Below are 22,295 nucleotides of genomic sequence, written 5' to 3' on the forward strand. Positions count from 1 at the left end.
TATGTATACATATTTTGTAGCATAGCTATTTTATATAAGAGCTTGATTGTATAGATATTCTCAGGTCATATCTAATAGAAGTTAATGGTTACCCTCAGGTTTGTTTCCAGGGTAGGTTTCCTAAATGGCTCTAATGACAAGCAACCTAACAACACTGGAGGTACTGATTCTCATGGGAGTCACAGACCTCCGTGAGCTGTAGGCTCCACTATTTGGTCTTTTCCTAACTGTGTTCACGATCTCAGTGGTGTGGAGCAATGACTTCATCATTCTCATCCACACAGACTTGAGGCTGCAGACACCTACGTACTTTTTCTTTCAGCTATTTGCTTTCCTTGATCTTAGCTATGCCACAACTGTGGGTTCGAAAATGTGAATAAATTTATTGTAGACCAACATCTGTTACTTTAATAATTGATGCTATGTAACTGGAAAGCTGATGCTGTGTAACTGCATGAATGAAAGTCTTTAAATTTTTGGATCTGTTCAGGAAAGCAGAGATTATTTATGTTGCTTTTCTCCTTTCCTCCTATGTTTGTCACTCCTATATTTGTCACTGGGCATTTGGTATAGGTATTCAGTCAGCATATGGAAGACAATTCTCTAAGTCTCTCAGGTGATTCATGCATAAGAATAAGAATGAATAATATTATACTTCCTCAGGGAATGACACAAATGAAGAGTAAAATTATGAATTCTTGCTTCCCAAAGACAGAAAAGTCAAGAATAATTTTTGATATGAAGATTTGATTCTTCCTTAAGGTTAATGGAAAATAATTGTGCTTGGCTTTGACCTTCACCAGTTGTCTGTAATTTACTAACACTCCTGGCTACTGGCTGCAGCCATGCTGATGTTGAGTGATAACTGATTTCTTCCAATATGCTATGAAAATTCTGCAAATGTTTTCTTAACTGAGGCTTCCTGGATTTGCATGGTGTTTCTCAGATATTGGATCCTACAACTTTGCAGATATCCTACACCTGTTGTATTCATGAAATTTGAAAATAAAAGTTAGAAATACCTTAAAAATTCATCCCTGAGTAAACTATTACATTTACTTTCAGATAAGTATTGCTCATACAATATTGTGCGAGCAAGGTAATCACCTGGCTGATTCAGAGGACTCTGGGTAAAATGATAGCAACTGAGGTAAAAGGAATAGCTTTTATTTGATTGGCCTTGCAGACCTGGGGTTTAGGATCTCAGTGTCTACTCAGAGGATGTCAAGTGCACTGTTACTTGGGATCAAACTCATGACCTCATGCTTGTCAAACAGGCACTTGTGCTGCTGAGCTAAATCCCTGGCCCCACTCATCTTGTTTGGAAATCTGTATATAGCTGGTGTTTTGTTGTTGTTTTGCTTTTGTTGTTGATTTTTAACTTTGTTCGCTTGTTGATTTATCTGATTTTCTTCTTTCTCTTTAAAATAAAATGAAAGAATAAAAATAAATGAATAAATAGAATGAAAAGGAGAGTTGGATTCAGTGGAGACACATCAGGCCACTTCATGTAGGAAAAGCAAGGAACTGGATCAGCAGTCACCACCTCCTCTCTCTCCTCTTGTCCTCTTTCCCTGGATGAGAAAGGAAAAAAGACCAAAGTAATCAGTGTCCTGGAATGGCTGCTTATTGTACAAAGGGCTCAATGGGCTTCAGACCGCAGGCCTGGACTCTGTAGTGAGTGTTCACGGCTTCTCGTTGGTAGCTGCACAAGCTAACACTGACGTTTAATCAGTTCCTCGCATCTCACATAAACTCAGTGAATATGCAATATTTATCACTAAGAATTCTGGAATTGTGATATTGTTTTCCATAAATACTCTGCTCTACTAATACAGGAATAAATTGACAGGAAGGTATGATTTAATAAATGCTCAAATAAATACTTTAGAATCTTTATAAATCTAATCATCTCTAACATAGTATGCTGAGAGAAAAATGAATAAGATTAAATAATAAAAATCTATGAATATCCATATTTTTCAGCAGCGATAGATCCAAACTGTAGATCTGTATGCCCATGAAGCTTATGTTAAGGGGTTTTTCTCTAAGAAATGAAAAGAGGGGCTGGGGATTTAGGTCAGCGGCATATGCGCCTGCCTTGCAAGCAGGCAGTCGTGAGTTCGATCCCCGGTACCGATAAAAAAAAAAAAAAAGCAAAAAGACAGAAATGAAAAGAAAACAAAGTGAAATAAAATTGTATGTACAAATAGAGATGTAAGTGTGGATATGTATAAGGAATAGTAAAATAATTTTAAAACCTCAGTTAATGATAATATAAAACTTTCAAACACAGTGATTTTATTTATGTAATTTCAGACACAATTCAGCTTACTGTATAGAGGTACATTTCTGATAAATGTCATTGACCTTTAATATATATATATATATATATATATATATATATATGCACTAAAATAAAATCAAGTATTATCCAGTCCTCCCACACTTGACTGGACCTCACTTATGCATACACATGCACCAGTGTGAGCTGTATTATTTGAAGCCTGGTACATTTCAGATTACCAAGAAATGGAAAGTAGAATTCGTTGACCATGGTTAATATGTATCACACTTAGAACTTTCATGAAGATACAGTACCATCTTGGTACCTACTTGTGCTTCTCCCAAAATTGGAAGTGCAAATAAGATTGTAAAAGTTATGATTTTTTGGATCCATGTTATTTCTGCTTGCATCTTTTAAGAATATCCAAATTCCTCAAGAAATCTGAGACAGTTTTGAGTACACTAAAGAACACTGTTAACCTTGTGAAGATGAAATTATCACTATACTTACTAACAAATGTCAGGAAGCTAATGACCACCAGTCTGAGCACCTCTTTTAATCATAGAGACCAAAATTATGGATATATATATGGAGAGAGGGAGAAAAAGAGAATTTGGTTTTTGATTACATGAATGGCAATTTTTAATGACATTCTCTACATTAAATGTTCTCTCTGATTACATTTTTTGGAAATTTTTAAGAACTGGCAATGTACTTGGTTAACCTTTACTGGAATTTACTATTAATTCCTGGTGGCACTGGGTCACAGTGGTGAGGACTGTGAGGCAGAGCACACTGCTTCAGGTAGGAACAGCAAACAAAACAGAGGTCATTGAATGGAGACTAACTTTACTTGCTAAGGCGTGATCACTAGGACCTCAGGATTGTCCCAGGCAGCACAACCTCCTGAAGTTTCACCATCTCCCAGTGGCCCACTCTGAGACCTGTAGGGGACATTTGTGTTGTAAACTATAACAGTAGTACCCTATCTAACCATGTTTGTATGTGTCTGTATGTGTGTTTTTCCTGTACTTGTGTGTGTGTGCCACATACAAGGCGTGAAAGAAATACATGATAAATATTAAATAAAAATGCACTGCAGTTAAAGATGCATTATCTTTAGTCCCACTAACATACTTGACCTCCTCTTCAAACACACTTACCCCTTTTCTGCAACTGTCTGGAGCAGTTCTGGAAATCATTTTTCATGAGTCTCTTTGCAAGTCTGATAAAAATTAAATAGCCAACTGCCACCTGACAGGAATGTCAGGGATATAAAAAAACTCACACACAGTACATTTTCATCTATTTTATTCACTGTATCTGACATTTTCAGGCTTCTCACTCTTTCCCAAAGTCCACAGGAACATGAAAACAAAACATTTCTGAAGCAACTGACACTGAGCACTACCAAATTAGATACTCAGAAAGGAGGACTTCCAGAGATGCTTCAGAAAGTTGCCAGAGCTGTGGAGTGGCTGCGTTCAAAGCAAGAGGAAGCATTTTGAGGACTGGTGGCAATAATATGCTTTTTACTGCAATACTTTTTTTTAAAAATTTAAAGATTTACATTTTTAATCACACCTCATCACACAGTACAGCAATGCTCAACTGCAAACAATACGATGTTACATAAGTTTTAAAAATCTAATTTTAAAATATCTTTGGTATCTGAAAACAATTTTTTGTTATTTTTAAGAATTTTATTAGTACATATTAATTATACAGAACAGTGGTTTTCATTGTGACATATTCATGCATATATATATATATGTGTCATACTTGGATCTTACTCACTCATCATCTTCTCTTACCATTTGTTCTTCCAGATCCCTTCTTTGATAATAATTTTCCTTCTACTTTCATATCATCTTCTTATCCTTATATTTTGCCTGTGAGAGAAAACACATGATAACTGTATTTTCTGACTCTGGGTTATTTAATTCATTTGATGATCTCCAGTTCCATCCATTTTCCTAAAAATTATATATTTTGTTCTTCTTTATGGCTGAATATTATTCCACTCAATAAAATATTTTAGAACTGCTACATGATCAAAGTATTCCATTTCCTGGTATACACTCAAAATATCAGAGTCAGCATACTATAGGGTTCCTTCATACCCATGTTTATAATGGCAATTCACAAGCACTAAACTATAGAAACTAGATGCTCAACAATGAATGAAGAAAATTATAAATACACATATATGTGTATGTTATATATATATATATATATATATAATTCAGTAAAGATAATTTTAATGTGAGCTACATTTCAAACGGACATAAAGTTTTTAAACAATAAAAGAATATTTGGTCACCTTTGTCTTAGGGATGTATTCTATTAGAGATCATAGGATTAAACTTGCTCAGGTAGGGAGTCTCTTATGGGGGGAAAAACCTGAAAAGTATTGATGACCCACACTGCCATGACAAATTTCAACTTTGATGAGAATCAAGTGTGTGGAAGCTTTACCCCATGAGATATGTTTGGTGCCACAGGGTTAAAGAAAGGTCAAGTTCATTTCAGTCCCACCAGCAGCTTAGCCAGGAGAATCTTCCAGAAAGATGGAGAGCAAGAGTAATGCCACCTGGATGAAAATATGTTTGATCAAGATTAGTTATATTTTTCTGAAAAGAAGGTCCGTGGGCATTAATAGCTCCTCACAATAATAAGCCTTGTTAGGTGGACTATTAAATACATAGTAATATTAGTGCAGGACTCCAAAGTGGATCAGTGTAGGGGGGTAGATTACATTGGGCCAGGTTCTTTCTTGTGTAAGGGAATGCATATTCATTCTTTTATTTAAGTTTCTGGACACATTTTCATTACACCTAGTGATAATATTCATCATAGGGTGTTTGTACCTATAAATAATATATTTTGATCCCACTTTTTTCCCAATTCTCTCTCTTCCCTTCAGCTCATCTGCTCCACCCTTTTTACAAAGTGTAATTTTCACTTCACCCTTTTTAAAATTATTGTTTTCCTTTTCCCTTCCTTGCTTTCCCCTTTCCCCCTACACAGCTCTTTTCTGCTATTGAACAATTTCTTTCCACTTACAAATATCTACTGTACACTTTGGTCCTTTTTTACTCTTTTAGTTTGTCACACAAGAGAGATGATGCAATGTTTACATATGCGAGTGCGATTCATTTTGCTAATGCAAATGGATGCCTCAAAGTGCATTCATTTACCAATAGATGCCTCAAATCTATCCTAATTTATGGCAAAATAGTTTTCTATTGTATAAAATCCCCACCTCATTAACCATTCCTCACGTGATGGACATTTCAGATGTCTCTAAGATTTAGCTATTACACACTGTGCTGCTATACACAGGGATGCTGAGGAAACAGAGAGCCACTGGTGTTTTCAGTAGTTGGTGTTGTGCACGTGGAAACAAATAGACGTTAAGAACTTTTATTCTGAAAGTTAGAAATAGAGTTAAAAGACAAGATAAAACATGGCATAGAGGGGCACATTTGTAATATATACAATTAGAAAACTTGCTCACATCCTAAATTTATAATACTTACATAAAGAGCGTAATACAACAAAGAGCATGAGTCAAGAATATCTTAAAGGTCCTACAAATCAATGGAAGAAAGAAACCATGAAATGAACTTAATAATCATTGATATCTTTATTTTTTACTGCCACCATAGTTCATTTTTGATAACTTATTTTCCCTTTTGTGTAATTTTATGATTTACTTAAGCTTTAGCATTCTTTGAATAAAATAAATTTTAGTTAAATGAAATTTTTAAGCATTTTCTATATTCTTACTTTGTAATCCTGTATTTCTTGTACTCTGAAATCATGTTGTAAAGACTTGTGTTTATTAGTTGCAAAGCAACACTTGTTAAATCTGATATTTTGCATATTTATTATACATGTACAAAAATTATTCATTATAATATCTATTTATTAAAATAGCTGTATATATTATTCACTAAATCAGCACTTCTATGGAATACATAAAATACGAACTTTCAATCACAGTTGAAATACATTTTATATTTATGACATTATTTACTGCTCTTTTAATTTTATGTATCTTTTAATACTATTTCTCTTAATGTAGATGATAAAATGTATACTGTTTCATGCCAAAACCAGAAATAGCATCAATTTTCTAGATTGAGCAAATAGCATCATTTTCTAGAAATAGTTGTGAGCTAGTTTATTTGCTTTTAGCAATCACAATATTATTATTATCATTACTATATATATTACTATTGCTGTATAGGAAGTTACACAAATGTATATACATAAATAAAAATGTTGCTCTTAAAAGTCATATTTTTGTTGTTGGTGGTCTTTTTGGTGCTGGGAATTTATTGTGACATCTCTTCAAAATCAGTAGTCATCTCAATCCACTGCCATGGTGATAGTTCATAAAAACATAATGTCCAGGTAAATAAAACTCTAATTTTTCCAGGGATATAGCTGAGCTTCACAGTGCCTGCCTGTAATGTGAAGTTATACTGATATTAAAAAGTTAGTCGTTTCAGATATTAAAGAAAATAATATGTCAGTTATATAATTAACCTACTCTTCTGAAAAAATTTAAATTTCATAAAAATAGACATAGTTTGCTACATCTCTAGAAACATGCATGCACTTGTGTATTTAATCAGTTCTCCAGAGTGTAAAATATACATGCACTTCTTAGATTGATAGGCCAATGGGAATATTAATCACATAATATCTTACAAGAGTTGAATTTTAATTTAATTTTGCTAAAATGAAATTATTCACCAGAATGCCTTAAATTTCCAGCTTCCTCTGTTCTCTTGTGAACAATGAATACTTCAAACATAAGAATGAACAATATCACAAGAAACCAGCATCACTGAATTCTTCTGGACGTTGGCTGCAGCTGAAGACTGCTGGAAAGACGGCAGAATTAATAGTGACTTGCTGTGTTTGAAACACTGCTCCTCCCTCGGGATGCTTTACCTTTGGCTGCTGTGTGGTTGTTCTCCTTGTTGCTGCCTTTCCCTCATGCCCGAGTCACGTTTCCACGGTGGTGTCGCACGTCATTGCCCCTTCCTCCTGTTGCTCTTGGCCATTCCTTTGATTTTCTCTTTCCCATTCTCTTTGTCTTCTTTTCTGTACCCTGTTCCTTTTTCTCTTTTTTGTAACTGCTGTTTGTGGCTTTTCACTTTTCTTTCTCTACCTTTTCTGGTTTTCTTTTGTCTGTTGCACACTGTGCCCTTTCATTCTGTTGATTTCTTTGTCTCTTGGGATATCATCTTTGTGTTTTCTCTTTCGCTTGTTCCTCTCCTTTCTCTCTCTGTCTTTGTTTCTATTCTTCTTTCCTCTTTTTTTGTTTTTTTTTCTCTTTATAATTCTTTTTCTTGATATTTTTCTTCTTTTGCCTTTTCCCATTTGTGTCCTGGGTCTGCTTTCCTTTTGCTTTCTTACTACGAATGCTCCTGTTGTTTTTGTTCTTTTTGTTGTTCTTCTTATACTTGTTTGTATTTATCTTCTTCTTCTTCTTCTTCTTCTTCTTCTTCTTCTTCTTCCTTCTTCTTCCTGCTCCTCCATTCTTCTTCTTCCTTATCTCTTCTTCATTTGTCTTTTTCTCTTCTTCTTCTGCTACCCCAAATCCTCCTAATCAGTTTTTGTCTATTGATATTTCTAGCCCTCATTCTTTTTTCTCATGCCTGCCAAAACTGTTAGGTCTGAGAGAAGGGAGAGGAGGAGAGAGAAGTCCGTGGGAGGTATGGAGCAGACGGCCGTGAAAGTAGTGGTCAGTGGTGGCTTTATTCCGGGAATGCGGGGAGGGGGCCCCCCGCCGCCGCCGGCCCCGGGGCGCAGCATCTCTGCACCGAGCCTGGGGCCGGGCTGTGGTCTCTCCGGGAACACGGGGAGTGGAGACTGGCGCGCTGGCCGGCGCTGGCCACTGGAGTCTGGCGAGCTCTCTCTCTCTCTGGCGAACTCTCTCGGACACGTGGCGTGGGGGAATCTAAATAGCCTAAGCTTGGGGCAGTGCCCTAAAGCCATTAGAGATGCACAGGTATCTCATTGGCGCACAGATTCTTAAGGATGGGGATATAGGGTTACAATCAAGTGCATGGGGGGCAGGGGGGGGAGGAGTTTAGCTGCAGCCTTTTCTGGTTACAGTGTTTCATCTGGGCCAGCAACTCTTTCAAAAACGTTATCTTCTTTTTCTTCTGAGACAACCCCAAAGCCCAGGGACTTGTCCTGCACATATCTGCTGCCATGATCAACCAGCACAGACACCAGTACCTGTCCTCATTCGTGATGTTTTTATCCTCTTGCTGTTGTGCTGTTGCTCTTGTTCCTTGGCTCTTCCATGGCTGAGCTTTGTAGCAGTGGGGGTTTCAGAGCCTGTCATATTCTTCCTCCTCTGGCCCTTTTGTCCTTTCTGTATCAGTTTCTTCCCCTTTCTCTTTCTGTTTCCCTATGTCTTGGTCTTTCTTTCTCCATTGTTTTTCTCACTGTCATTTTTGTCTTTCTCTTTTTCTATTTTTCTCTTTTCTCTTTCTTCTTGTGTCTGTCTTTCATGTTTCTCACGTGCTCTTTGTGGACCGCGTGTGTATATGATGTTCTCTGTCATCGGGCCTCACTTTACTTTTTCTCTCTTTCCTCTGAGCTTGTTTCCATTTTTCTTTTACATTTACCCCTTTTCTTCTGTTTTCTCTTTCTTTTCTCCTCTTTGTGGTATTTTCTCCTTTTGCCTTTTCTTCTGGTATCCCTTGTGCATTTTCCTTTTTGTTCCTTGAAGGTTATTTACTTACTGGTTGGTGGATGCTGCTGCTTTGTGTCTTATATATTAACGTTTGACTTTTCTTTCTTCTTCCTTATCTTTCCTTATCTTCTCCTTTTCTTTTCTTCTCCCTGTTCTCCTAATCTTGCTCTTCATCTTCCCCTTCTTTTCTGTTCATGTAAGGCTCTGGCCCTCTTTGTTCTTTGGTCTCTCACCCCAAAACATTTTGCTCGTCTTCTTCTTAGAGATGTCAACAGCTAGGAGGACTGTCACTCACGTGGGGCTGCCGGGACAGCAGCGCTCAGCTCCACGCCGTCTCCTCTTTCCTGATGCTTCTAGCCTTTGCTCTTGTGATGCAGCTGCCCTTTTTTCTTGCCTTTTCCTCATGGCTGTGTTGCAGTTTGATGGTTTTTTCAGTGGTCATCACCCTCTTCCTCATTCCCTCTGTTGTCCATTCCATTGCTTTTCACTGTATCTGTCTCTCTCCAATTCTCTTTCTTTCTTTTGCTACTTCCTTCCTTTTTCTATTATTTTTAACTCTTTTCTGCAGCTTTTCATTTTTTTCCCTTTTAACACACACACTTTGCTGTTGTGTTCTGTTGATTTCTTTGTCTCTCTTTCCATCTCATCTTTTTCTCTTTTGCTTGTTCTTTTTTAATCTGTCTTTGATTTTAATCTTCTTTCCCTTTTTAAGTTTTCTTTTTTCTCTTTCTCTTCATTTTCTTGATGTTTTTCTTGTTTTTTTTTTTCAAATAGCATTACTGCTTTCTATTTTTTTTCCCAAGACCTTATTATTCCATTTTGTTGTGGATGCCAATCTTGCTCTTGTTGTTTTTGGGGGTTTTTTATGTTGTTGTTGTTGTTGTTGTTCTTATACTTGCTTGTCTTTTTCTGTTTCTTCTACATCTACTTCCTCATCTCTTGTTCTTTTCCATAATCCCGAGAAAATGTGGTTAATGTGGTATGAAGTGGATAAGTACCTTACAATTATGAATTTTGATAAAAGAATGAAGTCCACAAGTGCAATGAATTTCCATTACTTATTCATTATGCTCCAGTATTGTAGGTCTTAAGTAGTAACAATGAATATTCAGTACGGAATTACTTTCCAAATTGAGAATACAAAAACTATAAGCATCAATGTTATTCCTAAATACTTAGACATAATAAATAATTTCTCAGGTAAACAAATTAAACACAGGTAAAAGTAATCTCCCATTCATTTCTACTGAGTGCAGAATGTGACACACATAAAACTAGTGAAACATGGAAGGATTGCAAGTGATTTGGAATGGAAATGTGTCAAGAATGGTGCTGTTTGAAGGTCTGAATTAATGAATATCCATAGCATGATTAACCCTCTAAATTAGAAACAATTTACAAGCTTTTTAACATACAAATGAATAGACAAAATTTATCCTTTCATAAAATTAAATATTATTTATCCAGCTAAAGGAAGGAAATTCTGAAAAATTGTACCTTGTGATTATAAATGTAAAGTAAGGGCTAACATGAAAAGGCAGAGACTAAAGAAATTTGTTTATATTTAAGTTCAGAATAGATAAACACACACAATAAGAAAGCTGGGAGCTGCGGAGGACTGTGGGAAAGGAGAGGATGCAATCTCTCCTATTCCTTACATGTTCCCTCATGTGTTGATAAAATAAGTAGACTTTAACAAATAGCCTATGGGGTCTACTCTGGAACACTTGGTCTGTGCTACACACCAAAGAAAGGCTCAGCATGAGGTTTGTAGTACAGGTGGTACATCTCTGTAAACATATAATCTAAAGTTAGTGATAGTTTAGCAATTTAGGGAAAGAATTTGTGAGCATGTGAAGTACAAATGAAGAGTAGAAAGATTTGATAATGAGTCTTTAGGACTTTAATTACAGTTTGCTCCTAGTGGACCAACATGAGACAGATTATTTACATCAGAAAATTTTTATGCATTATACATATTATATGGTGTGAGATTAACTGACATATGGGATTTGGTAACTATATTCAAGACAAACCCAGCATGTGCTTCAGTGGTTCTTCTATTCCCAGCAGAAAACACAGATCCAGAAATTCAGTTAATTATATGTTTGCATAACAAGGAAGTCAAATCAAAGTAGCTTCAGAGAGTTAAGTCCCCAAGCTGCCTGTTATAATAAAGTACCATCAGCATAATAATGTTTGGTTACCAGTGCAACACTAACCTCTGGTAAGTTCTTGAGATTCCCAAGTGAAAAAAAAAAATAAAAAGAAATGTAAAAGCTTTGGAGAAACCCCCAATGATTGCAGAAAAGCTAGAGAATCTATGCCATATTGCTTAGAATAACACATCCTCACATCTTATTTTCAAAATGGATAATTTCTACTTTGAAATTAAAGACTCCTTGAACTTATTAGTGTCACAAAATCTCATTTTACTTATATTCCTTTGGTTCATGTTCACAGGCATGTTTTATTAATTTAATTATTGTCTAAGTATGTACATAAATTTAAGAGGTTTTTTCTTGCCTAATTAGTATATATTTGAAGTATCACATTAAAATAATTATCAAATTTGTATATGCAAAAATTTAAGTTCATGGACACTTTATAGCAAAGTATCTTAAACAAAATAATCAAACAAAAAGTATCACCTATCTACATCACTCATGTCCCATGTCTAATATTTTAATTAAGAATCATGTACACATGAAAATACATAATACATTCTCAATATTCATGCACTCAAGGAATAGAAACTTGTTTCTGTTGATGCCTTGTGTCAACTTGAGCAGTTTAGAAGTTTAGCTAAGAGCCTCATCAGGAAGCCAGTGTTCTTACTTCGTAAATATCCTCATCTTGTGCAAGAGGAAGGCAATACTTTGTGAGTACAACTACCCGAGTGTTTGGAGTGGTCTCTGTACATCAGAAAGGAGAAAAAAGCGGCTTTCTCTCCCCTCTCTTTTGCTCTGGCTGCTTTTACTGGATGTTTCCTTTTAGAAATTTCAAGGCAGTCAAATATTGAGGATGTGGCATGGATTTTGTTGGGGATGTTAGTCAGATTTATGTTGCAACGCAAGAGCAAAGTACCCAACAGGATGATTTAAGAATTTGTGAGTTCAGCTTGAAAGGAAGCTCCAATAAAGCTGTGGATTGACAAGAGAGAAAAGTGTGCCCCTGAGAGGGAAGTGTGTGGAGGTGTGTGAAACCAAAGGAGCAGTGGGGGAACTTAGAAGACTGGAAAAGGCAGGAGCATGGATCATCTTAGGAAAGCTGCAAGGAGGGAGCAAATCCAGCCACAGAGAAAAGCTATGGGCTCTACAATCACCAAAAGTGCGATAGGAGTGGGGTCTATTAAACTCTTTTGAGCTCACAATTTCCTAGAGATTGCTTTAGATGCTGAACATAGAACTACAGAACTCAATATTTGTCTTGCTGCATTTTGGACTTTGGTTTCAATCCTTTGTGTCTTCCCATTTCTAAATATTGGAATGGAAATATTTATCATGCACCATTGACTGTTGGAAGTGTCTACCTTTCTTTTAATTTATACAAAGGATTGGAGCTAACAGTTTTTCTTACATCTTGGAGGATACTTTGAACTTGAACTTTTAAAGACTGCTGGCAACTTTTAGAGATGGACTAAATGCCTTTTGATAAAAGGATGTGTATGAGTTTTGGAAAGTAAGGGGCAGAATGTTATGATTTTAATGTAACATAATATTGATAGACTTGATGTTGGTTCTTCAGAGGAGCTCCACATTCCTCCTCAGCTTGGACTTTCTCTCCTGGCTTCTGATACATACTGTTCAGCTTCTGCCTGGGCTCCTCTGCCTTCATCATAGACTACTCTTAATTCTTTGTCATAGACTCTACAATGTCCCATTACAGAACCATGAGCATCCTGATATGCGCTTGCATGGGACACTGTGGCAAGTTCCAACCCTTGGGCTGGACTATCCAGCTACCAACCTGGAGACACTATCTGCAGACTTCCCTCATCCAAATTTATGGCTAACAACTGTAAGCCAGTCTTGTAGTTGTTATACATTTGTATATCTTGTGTTACATTTATTTCTGTAGTTAACCCTGATTGATACAGAGCTATAGGTCTCTAACTTATAATTGATTTTCATCTTATTTTCAATTATTTATATATACTTGCTTGTTTTATGAAATAATACAATCACAAAATGTGATAAAATCCAAGTGCATGGGTTAAAATATGTTTTTCCCACTAGTATTTTAACATTTCTTTTGCAGTGACCAAAGCACTCATCTTTTATCTCCAGCCTACATTTACAGTAAGCAATGAGCTCTTAAGTATTTTTAGGCAAAAATTATTGGGTATTTCTTTCAGTCTTTTCAAATACTACAGAGTAAAATTATAATATGTTTAATTTGTCAATGATATCATTTCTTCTACAATACTAAACAGTGTTTTGAAACCATAAGTAATCTTTCAGGGGATAAAAATTGTAAATTTTTCCAGTTGATGATTAATTTAAGAAAACAGTAAACTCTACGCTGCATTTCTCTTAATGTTATTTTTATAAAAAGTGTGCTTCATTGATATTATCTTGAAATTATACTGATATTTAAGATTACCAAATATATATTACATGAAATAAAAGCAATAGAAGAACCAGAGAAATTAGAGAAAATATAAAAAGGCACATGTGTTATGATGCATATTTAGAGTTCACTCAAAATTTCTCAAACACTATCAAAATGATGATTTTTATTGTTGCAAAAAGCACACAATGAGTGTTTTATGAGGCTAAAAATTACAGAAATAAGTGTTATTCTGTTTTGCAAATATTTTGCAATTTACATAATAATTAATTGTATCTGTAAGTTCTTCAAGTTTATACAGTAATAAGAATGCACAAGGGAAATTGTTCAACCTTCAATAAATTAATTTTCTTGGGAATTACTGATAACACAGATGTCAGAATGACACTTTCATCAGTTTTCTCTTCATTTATCTCATTGATCTCTTAGCAATTTTTGGAAAGTTAATGTTACCAACAATGGATCCCCACATGCATATACTCATGTACTTCTTCCTCAGCCACCTGTCTTTCTGTGACCTCTGCTATTCCCTGTCAATCAGACCCAAGATGTTGGTGGACTTCATGGACCAGGAGAACTTAGTCCCTTGCTTGGGCTGTGCTCTGCACTTTCTTACATTCTGCATCTTTGCAGATGTTGAGTGTGTGCTGCTGGCCATGATGGCCTTTGACAGGTACTATGCCATCAACAACCCCTTGCTCTGTAGTCTGTTTGGCAGGGATTGAAATTCACCATGGGTGTGGTGTGGCTCAAGAAGGCTGGCTAAGCAGCATAAGGCTCCAGGGAGATGTGTCACCTGTAAGAGAACACAGGGGATTGTGCCTCAGGAAATAACATTATTCCTGTTGTAACGTGGGCCCCGGTATAAAGTCCACGGAAACAAGAGTCCAAAACTTAAGTGGCAAAGGCTTTATTGAGCCAGTCCTGGCGGCACAGTCTCTCCTGGATCGACCCAAAGACTGCGCGCCCAAGACTGGGGAAAGGGGGTTTTAAAAGTAAGGGAAAGTGGGGAGGAAACCTGTAAGGCCATTAAACCTGTTGACCCGCATCTGGAAACTGTATTGCTGTCCACTTAGCTCTGACAGTCCCGGGAGTTCCTGTTGTTGCTCAAATTACTCCCATCCTGCAGACTGACATTATCTCAGAGTGGCACATCTGCAGCAATATTTGGAGAAGAAAGTGGAGAGTTAATTATCCCAGGACAGCTTGTCTTCGCCAGTGAGTGCGAAGGGGTCACGAGTTATGAGATGCTGGAACTTAAGTTTTACAAAGATCTGATATCTAACCCATTGATACATACAGAACAAAAGGAAAGCACCGATCGGGGTTTGGGCCATAGCGTTACCCGGTAATTTCTCTTAAGCTAAGCAGTTCCTAAAATTGGGGCCGGCTCATCTTATGACAGATCATCACCAGGTCGGGGAGAGGTCACCAGAAACCCAAATTCTTTATGGCCCAGATAGGTGGGTGGGGGGAGGCAATAAGGCGCGCTACAGAACAGGAAAACGGCGAGTATCTATCTTGTGGGAAGAGTAACTAAGGTTAGGTAAAAAGGTTAAACTCATGGGCAAATCTCCCTGCATATAAACAAGCTACTTCAAACAATGTGTAAATTAGTGGGCCTTCTTGTCTTCTTTAGTTCTTTAGCGAAGAATAGAGGCGCCTACCGGTGATTAACAGCCCTTGTTAGCTTGTTTTAGCACCACTCTTCTTGTTTGTAGAGGGCCGCTCCGTGATTAACATCTCAATTAAGTGAAATTCTTGCAATTCTTTACAGGGGAGAGTATTGCTCAACATATCAATTGGGTCACTTAACATATCAGTTAAGAAAAAAAAAAAACATTTAGTAAGCCGCGGTATAGGTTTGCTATAATACACAAAATGATGAAGCTACTTTCTTAGAGTACAACAATTCCTGGGCATTACATGGGGTCTTTGAAGAACTGTCTACTTGCTTTACAAGGCATTCAGGTAGCCATCTAGCTTCTCTATCTTGTTGAGAGTAAACACACACTGAACCTCGTCCCCAGATAAGGACTGGATCAGGGCCATTCCACACATTGGTTAGTGGGTCTCTCCATAAAACAGATGCAAACCATGTTTGAGTCTGAGTATGCCAAAACCGAGATGTTGCGGAGCAGCCTGAAGCATCCAGGGTCAGAAAATTTAAAATAAAAAGAGCATGTGAATGTACATTTCTAGGGGACCCCTGGGTGGGGTACCATGTCTCCCTTTTTATTTTATCTATGGTGAATTTAAGAGAACGATGCGCACGTTCAACAATGTCTTGTCCCTGAGGATTATAAGGTATACCTGTGATGTGGAGGATATTAAGGCTCTTGCAAAATTGAGCAAAGGAGGTACTGGTATAGCCAGGGCCATTATCGGTCTTAAGCTGTTGAGGACATCCCAGAACTGAGAAGGCTGACAGCATATGGGCTATAATGTGTTTAGCAGCTTCTCCAGTCTGGAGAGTGGCAAAAATGAAGCCACTATAAGTGTCAATAATAACATGTACATATTTTAGATTGCCAAACTCATTGAAATGGGTAACATTCATTTGCCATAAGGCATTAGGAATTAAACCTCTAGGTTTGACTCCTAGGTGTTGAACAGGTAAGTGGATAGCACAAGATGGGCAATTTTTTACAATTTGTCTGGCTTGCTCACGGGTAATTTTGTAGAGAAGGCGGAGGGTGTGAGCATTGAGGTGGTGTAGCTGATTGGCTTGTTGGGCCTCAGACACCTTGGAGTCCTGAGCCATAAAAACCTGTGCTCGTACAGCAACATCAGCCAAATGATTTCCTTGGGCAAGAGGCCCTGGGAGGTTGGAATGAGCTCGCAGATGACCAATAAAGAACTTATGACGGTGAAGCCATATGAAGCATTGTAATTGTTTGAACAGATTTGCAGCTGGGGAAGCATGACAGATAGTAGCAACAGTCTCTAATAATGGAACAGACTGAGCAAGGTAAGCACTGTCAGTATACAAATTAAATGGTTGGTTAGAGTAAGCAGCAAAGGCTGCAAGAATAGCTTCTAACTCTGCTAATTGTGCGGAGGAAGTGTTTGCCTGGAGGGTAGAAACATTGTCTTGAGATACATAAGCAGCCCTTCTGGAGGATGAGCCATCAGTGAATAAAACCAGGGCACCTGGAAGGGGTTGCAAAGCTGTGACTTTAGGGAATATAAATGGATGACGATTAGCAAAGTCAACTAGCTTATTTGGAGGGTAATGATTGTCAATAGTCCCTGAATAGGAAGCTAAGGCAATAGGCCACACTTCAGTACTCTGAAGTAGCCAATCTATTTGGTCTTTTGTAAAAGGTTGAATGATAATATCTGGTTCTTTGCCAAAGTGACATTTTCCTTGCTTTCTACCCTGAATTATTAGGTCTGAGACAGCTTGGAAATAAGGCAAAAGTGTTCTTTTTGGTCCTTTGGATGTAAAGGAATAGAGAAAAAGCAATCCTTAAGATCTATGACAATTTTTAAAAATCCCAAAGGAATGGCACTGGGTGAGGGGAGGCCTGGTTGTAGGGGCCCCATTAAGACCATTGTCTTATTTATCGCCCTAAGGTCTTGTAGCAGCCTCCACTTCCCTGACCTTTTCCGGATAACAAAGATAGGTGTGTTCCAAGGGGAATTACTAGGAACAATGTGGCCTGCATCTAACTGGTCCTGCACCAGCTGCTGTGCAGCTGCAAGCTTTTCAGAGTTAAGGTTGTTTCTAAAGGCTTATATGAATCCCCAATTTGCCATGGAGGCACAGGGAGTAGCGGGCTGCCATCCTGGGACCTGCTGATCATGTCAACAGGTGGAAGTGGAGGCAGATCACCATGTATGAGGACCTCTAACAGGCCATCATTCTCTGCATCTGAGAAATTAGAGGCTTCAGATTTTTCTGAGGATGGTTTTGAGGTAGATTTAACGGAGTCGCACAGGGCAGCCTCACCTAGTGTAACTGTCTCCTCAACCTGAGGGTCTGCATGCCTCTGGGCAAGCAGCTCAGAAATTAAATTCCAATATGTAAAGGTGGTCACAGGAACCTTTTTTGGACCAAAAACTCTATAATAATCTTTTAAAGCATCTCTTACTCTATTCCACCTCTTGGTATCTATAGAACCCTCTAGGGGGAACCAAGGGCAAACCTTATGAATCAATTGAAAATACTGTAATAATTCTTTTGTTCCAACCCTTATCTCTCTTGTCTTTCATGCCTTTATAAGGCCTCCGACAAACACTTCGTGTTCGCTCAATACTTGACCTATGTCCGGGAAGGGAAATGGGGTTGCCGTTCACTCACCGTGACTCGGGCAGGACGTCGGGTAGTCGTCTGTGCAGGTCTCAGTACTTAATTTAATGTCTTGTTGCTTTAAGCTTTAATCCTTGATTTAGTTTACTCATTCCTCGGCCGAGGTCTCTGGTTCAATTCGCTTTCACTTTCAGTTTAAGCCAGCTGTCTCTCGAACGGCTCCCTCCCTCGTTAACTTCTCCGTGCCAGGAGCTCCCACGCTGAGCGCCACTTGATCCAGCCTGCAGATCAACAAGTTCAGAGCTCCTGGAGGGGAAATGGGGATTAAATAAAAGACATAGGGGAGACAAAAGAGAGACGAAAGCAAGACGAAATAATCCGATCAAGCTTCCGGTTTATTCAGAAAATAATCACACCTTTTATAGGCTAAGGGCGGGATCTGGGACAGGAAGAGGTTAAACAGATGAATACAACAGGGTCACCGTCACATCCGGATACGTGACATAAGCAGGAGAGGATTATGGTTAATGTAGGCAGACGCAGTGCCCATAGGAGAGAGCGAGACATTGAGGCAGCAATGCCTGTCACTCGGCTCCCTACATTGCTCTATATGGCCCATATGTCCAGCAGGTTCTGCTCCCTCCTCATGGAGTTTACCTGCTGGCACTCATCCTTTCTTCTGTGATTTACTTCCTTTTTCTCCTTTGTGGTGCTGACCCACAAGTCAATTAGCTGGCTTTATTTACTGTTCTTGGATTCTCTGAGCTGAGTACTCTCTCAGAGGTCCTTACTTCCTATTATTATATCATATTGTGAGTCATGCAGATTTGCTTTGCTGAGGGAATGCTCCAAGCTTTCTCCACCTGTGCCTCATTGCAGTTTTCATCTTCCAGAGAATCATGCTCTTCATATACCTGCACCCCAGATCGGCCTGCTCCCCAGATCAGGGAAAATGACCTCATTGTTTTACACTCTGGTTATTACTATGCTGAACCCTCTGATTTACAGCCTGAGGAACAAGGATGTGAAAGAGACCATACAAAACTAACACCAATTAAGTGGTTTTATCTGATTGTATTTTATCTGCATGCAATGCTGTTAGAATAATTATTGTTTTGAAAAATTACATTACATTATGTATACTGAATTTGGCATGCAGCATAACTTACTGAAACAAACATTTAAACGAGTTCCATAGTAAGAAAATGTTGCAGGTCTCCACTTATGTCATGTCTCACTTTTATCATTAATTGATTTGTGACTCTTCCCTGTGGTAAGTTTTTCCCTGATTTTCTTGATTGCACCAAAGGTGCATTTTACATGTTTTCATTTAATCTCAAGCTATACTGAGGTGTACTAAGTGGTTATTAATTGCCTCTTGACACTCTGTATGTTGTGGCAAATCCAGTTTATTTACCAGTGAAATTTATATTCTAACAGAAGGAATAAAAATGAGCTAAAATAAGCAAGCAATTCACCATATGGCTGTAAACAATATTGAAGTGATGATAATTTGGTTATTATCCAGAGAAAGTGTTCACAGCTAAATGCATCTTTCACAAATTCAGATGTTAAGTCTCAGATCTACATAGATACATGTAAGGAGGGAAGCAATGTTAGCCAAGAGTATTGCTAAGTATAGAAATAATGAGGTAAATAGTGCTAGACAGATGAATTACGAATTGAAAGTAGTATCAATAGGTTAGTCTGTAAAAAGGAATTTTAAAGTCTCTGGTGAGTTACTTCTGAATTCTGCAACAATTGAATTTCATTGCCTGTTTCTGTTCATTCTTTCTTTGTCATATTCTCCATAGTTGAAGACTTGTGTTTACTATTCACAACCATTTCCCTTAAATCATTATTTTTGCTTATTGCTTTAGGCATTATGTATCATATGATAAAATGATCTTTGTTTTGAAGAGTCAGGAAAAAGCAGAAACTTAGATATATAGTGTACAGGTACAAATTCACTATAATCAATGTGAACATCATATATATCTAAATTGTACTAATAAAATTATTTTTAAAAATAATTTCAGTTCTTTTTTATCCTAGAGCTATACCTTTCATCTTTGTTTTCCAAAATTTTTACACTATGTTGGGGGAACACAAAACATTAAATCCTTGCAACAATAAATACAACATGCATATTTTAATATTTACAAGATATCAATGTACAAAAATTCCCTGAGAATATATGTGTCAATCTTATAAAAAATACTTACATATACTGGCACACACATTACCATATATAATATTGTATATTTTATATAATATAAAGTATAATGTATTAACATGTAATATATATTATATGCAAATATATATTAAATGGGTATGAAAAGAAAAATAAAGTATCTAAAAGATATGAATATTATTTTTGAGAATTTCAAACATTCATTTATTACCTTGATGTTTTCCTTTGTTTCCTATACTTTTTTTGATCATTCAAGCACTAAATGAACTAGTTGAGAAACTGTGGGTATATCTATGTATGTGAAGTCCAACATAAGACACACTGACTTTCCTAATTAATCATTACCGCTACAAGGCAGGAGCCTTGGGTTGTCTTAGTGTTCTTTCTGCCACTGTGATATTCCCAGTGTGAAACATTTCTGGATGAACTTGAAGCCAGAAGAAGCAGGTATAGTGGTCCATACCATTAATCCCAACTTTCAGGAACATAAGGCTGGGGATGGTAAATGTCAGCCCATCCTAGGCTACTTAGAAAATTACAGAAAAGTTGGCTCAGATTTAAAACAAACAAATTGACAATGACAGGTGAAAAATATAACTCAGTGTGAATTTACTGAGCTCAACCTAAGTACCAAAAATAAAAAAGGACACAGTGGAGGGGAAAGAGAGAGACAGAGAAACTAATAAAAAATATACAGTTCAAGGAGAGATAATAGTACAGTATTGACATAAGCTTGAAAATGATGAATTACATAAAGTTTATCTGTAATATTGGATTATGTTGGTTTTCTTTTTAATCTGAAATATACATAGCAATGATATAAGGTAGGTAGCATGGGATTGAGAAAACCAAATGTACTTAAGAATAGCACTGTTCAAATGGTAGCTTCTTTGAATCCTGAATATCAGAGATATCATAGTAGTGGACACACAACTTATACCTCTTTTAAATTGGGTAAGTCACATGAGAGGCTCTTGTGCTTAGGGAGCTCTTAGAAGTGTTGGACCTATTTGAGATGTGGGATAGTTAGGGGTTTCCCCATCATATGTTAATGTGTCCTTCACTGTGTCATTGAGACCCTGGCACATATTTTCTCTCTTCTTGTTTACTTCCCAGATGCTAATTGGTAACCAGCTTTAACTGTAATGCACACCCAGTATCATGTGATAACTTGCCACAGGCTCAAATCAAAAGTGCTGAATGATGATGGCTGAAGTCCCTACAATCAAACTGAAGTAAATCTTGCTCTTTCTAAAGAGATCGTCTCAGGGATTTATTATAGAACTAATTTTTTTCTGGAAATAGCTATTTTTTTCTAATTTATAGATTCTATGTGTTTGGCTGAGGCAAATGATGTAAATTTTACTTATTATACTCTTCATCATTGTTTGGTACTGCAAAAATCAAAATTAAAAAGAATGGGGAAAATTGTGCATCTTTGAATGAATTCATTATCTGGGAAAGTTTCAATTATCCTGATATCAATATGACATTTCTCAATATATTTCTCATTATTTGACTCTTGAATCTTACTTCAGCCTTTGTAATCTTATTGCAAACTATGTGAACTTTGTGCATGTAGTTGTATATTGTTAGTGCTTTGCAGTACCAGTTTGAGCAAAAATATCATCAATTATCCTCTCTAATTTTGATAATGGTGAAGTTAGTTGTTTACACTTATTAATATTAATAATGTTACTGTGAATGTTCATATGCATTTCTTTGGGTATACTTATACAATTATTTATCTTTTTATGGAACCAAGTTTAGCAATACATGAATGTGTGTGTGTGTGTTTGTAATGTGCATGAGTGTTGCACACTCAATATATGAATCGTCCCTCTATTTTAAATGTTCACAAATACTGAATCTCATTTATCATTGTTGTATTAGAGAGTGCATGCAATCTTCTTGATGACTCCTAAGGTCAGATATCCACTTTTAAAATGGATCTTTATCCACTGCCATTCATAGGATTTTCCTTTCTTTACATTTTAATGCAGTTCCTTGGCTGAGGCTTGAGCAAAGAGAAAATGTCACATTCCTTAATCTTTCAGTATTAATTCCAAACAGAGAATAATTACATAGGAAATGTAGTCCCAGATTGCAAGGAGCTAATACGACTATGAAATTAATGAACAAAGTGTAAACTAAAGAAGTTTGTATTCCTGGGAGAAAGTGAATCACCTGATGGGAAAATTAATTTCTACTAAGAATAACATCTAGCCTTTTGCACCAAGAGAATGTTGTACTCCCTCCA

General features: G+C 37.0%; 1 long non-coding RNA gene across 1 annotated transcript; it reads right to left on the bottom strand.

The window, feature by feature from the left end:
- Positions 1-1,151: 1,151 nt before the first annotated feature.
- Positions 1,152-18,234, bottom strand: LOC134471673 (uncharacterized). The gene is made up of 3 exons (XR_010041249.1): positions 17,893-18,234; positions 4,102-4,179; positions 1,152-1,574 (listed from the first exon to the last, which is right to left on the bottom strand). It is a non-coding gene; the product is annotated as an uncharacterized LOC134471673 (long non-coding RNA).
- Positions 18,235-22,295: the final 4,061 nt, after the last annotated feature.

The sequence above is a fragment of the Cavia porcellus genome, unplaced genomic scaffold (genome assembly GCF_034190915.1).
Source record: "Cavia porcellus strain 051 isolate PalLab524CR breed Dunkin Hartley unplaced genomic scaffold, mCavPor4.1 scaffold_19, whole genome shotgun sequence".
Classification (NCBI taxonomy): Eukaryota; Metazoa; Chordata; class Mammalia; order Rodentia; family Caviidae; genus Cavia; species Cavia porcellus.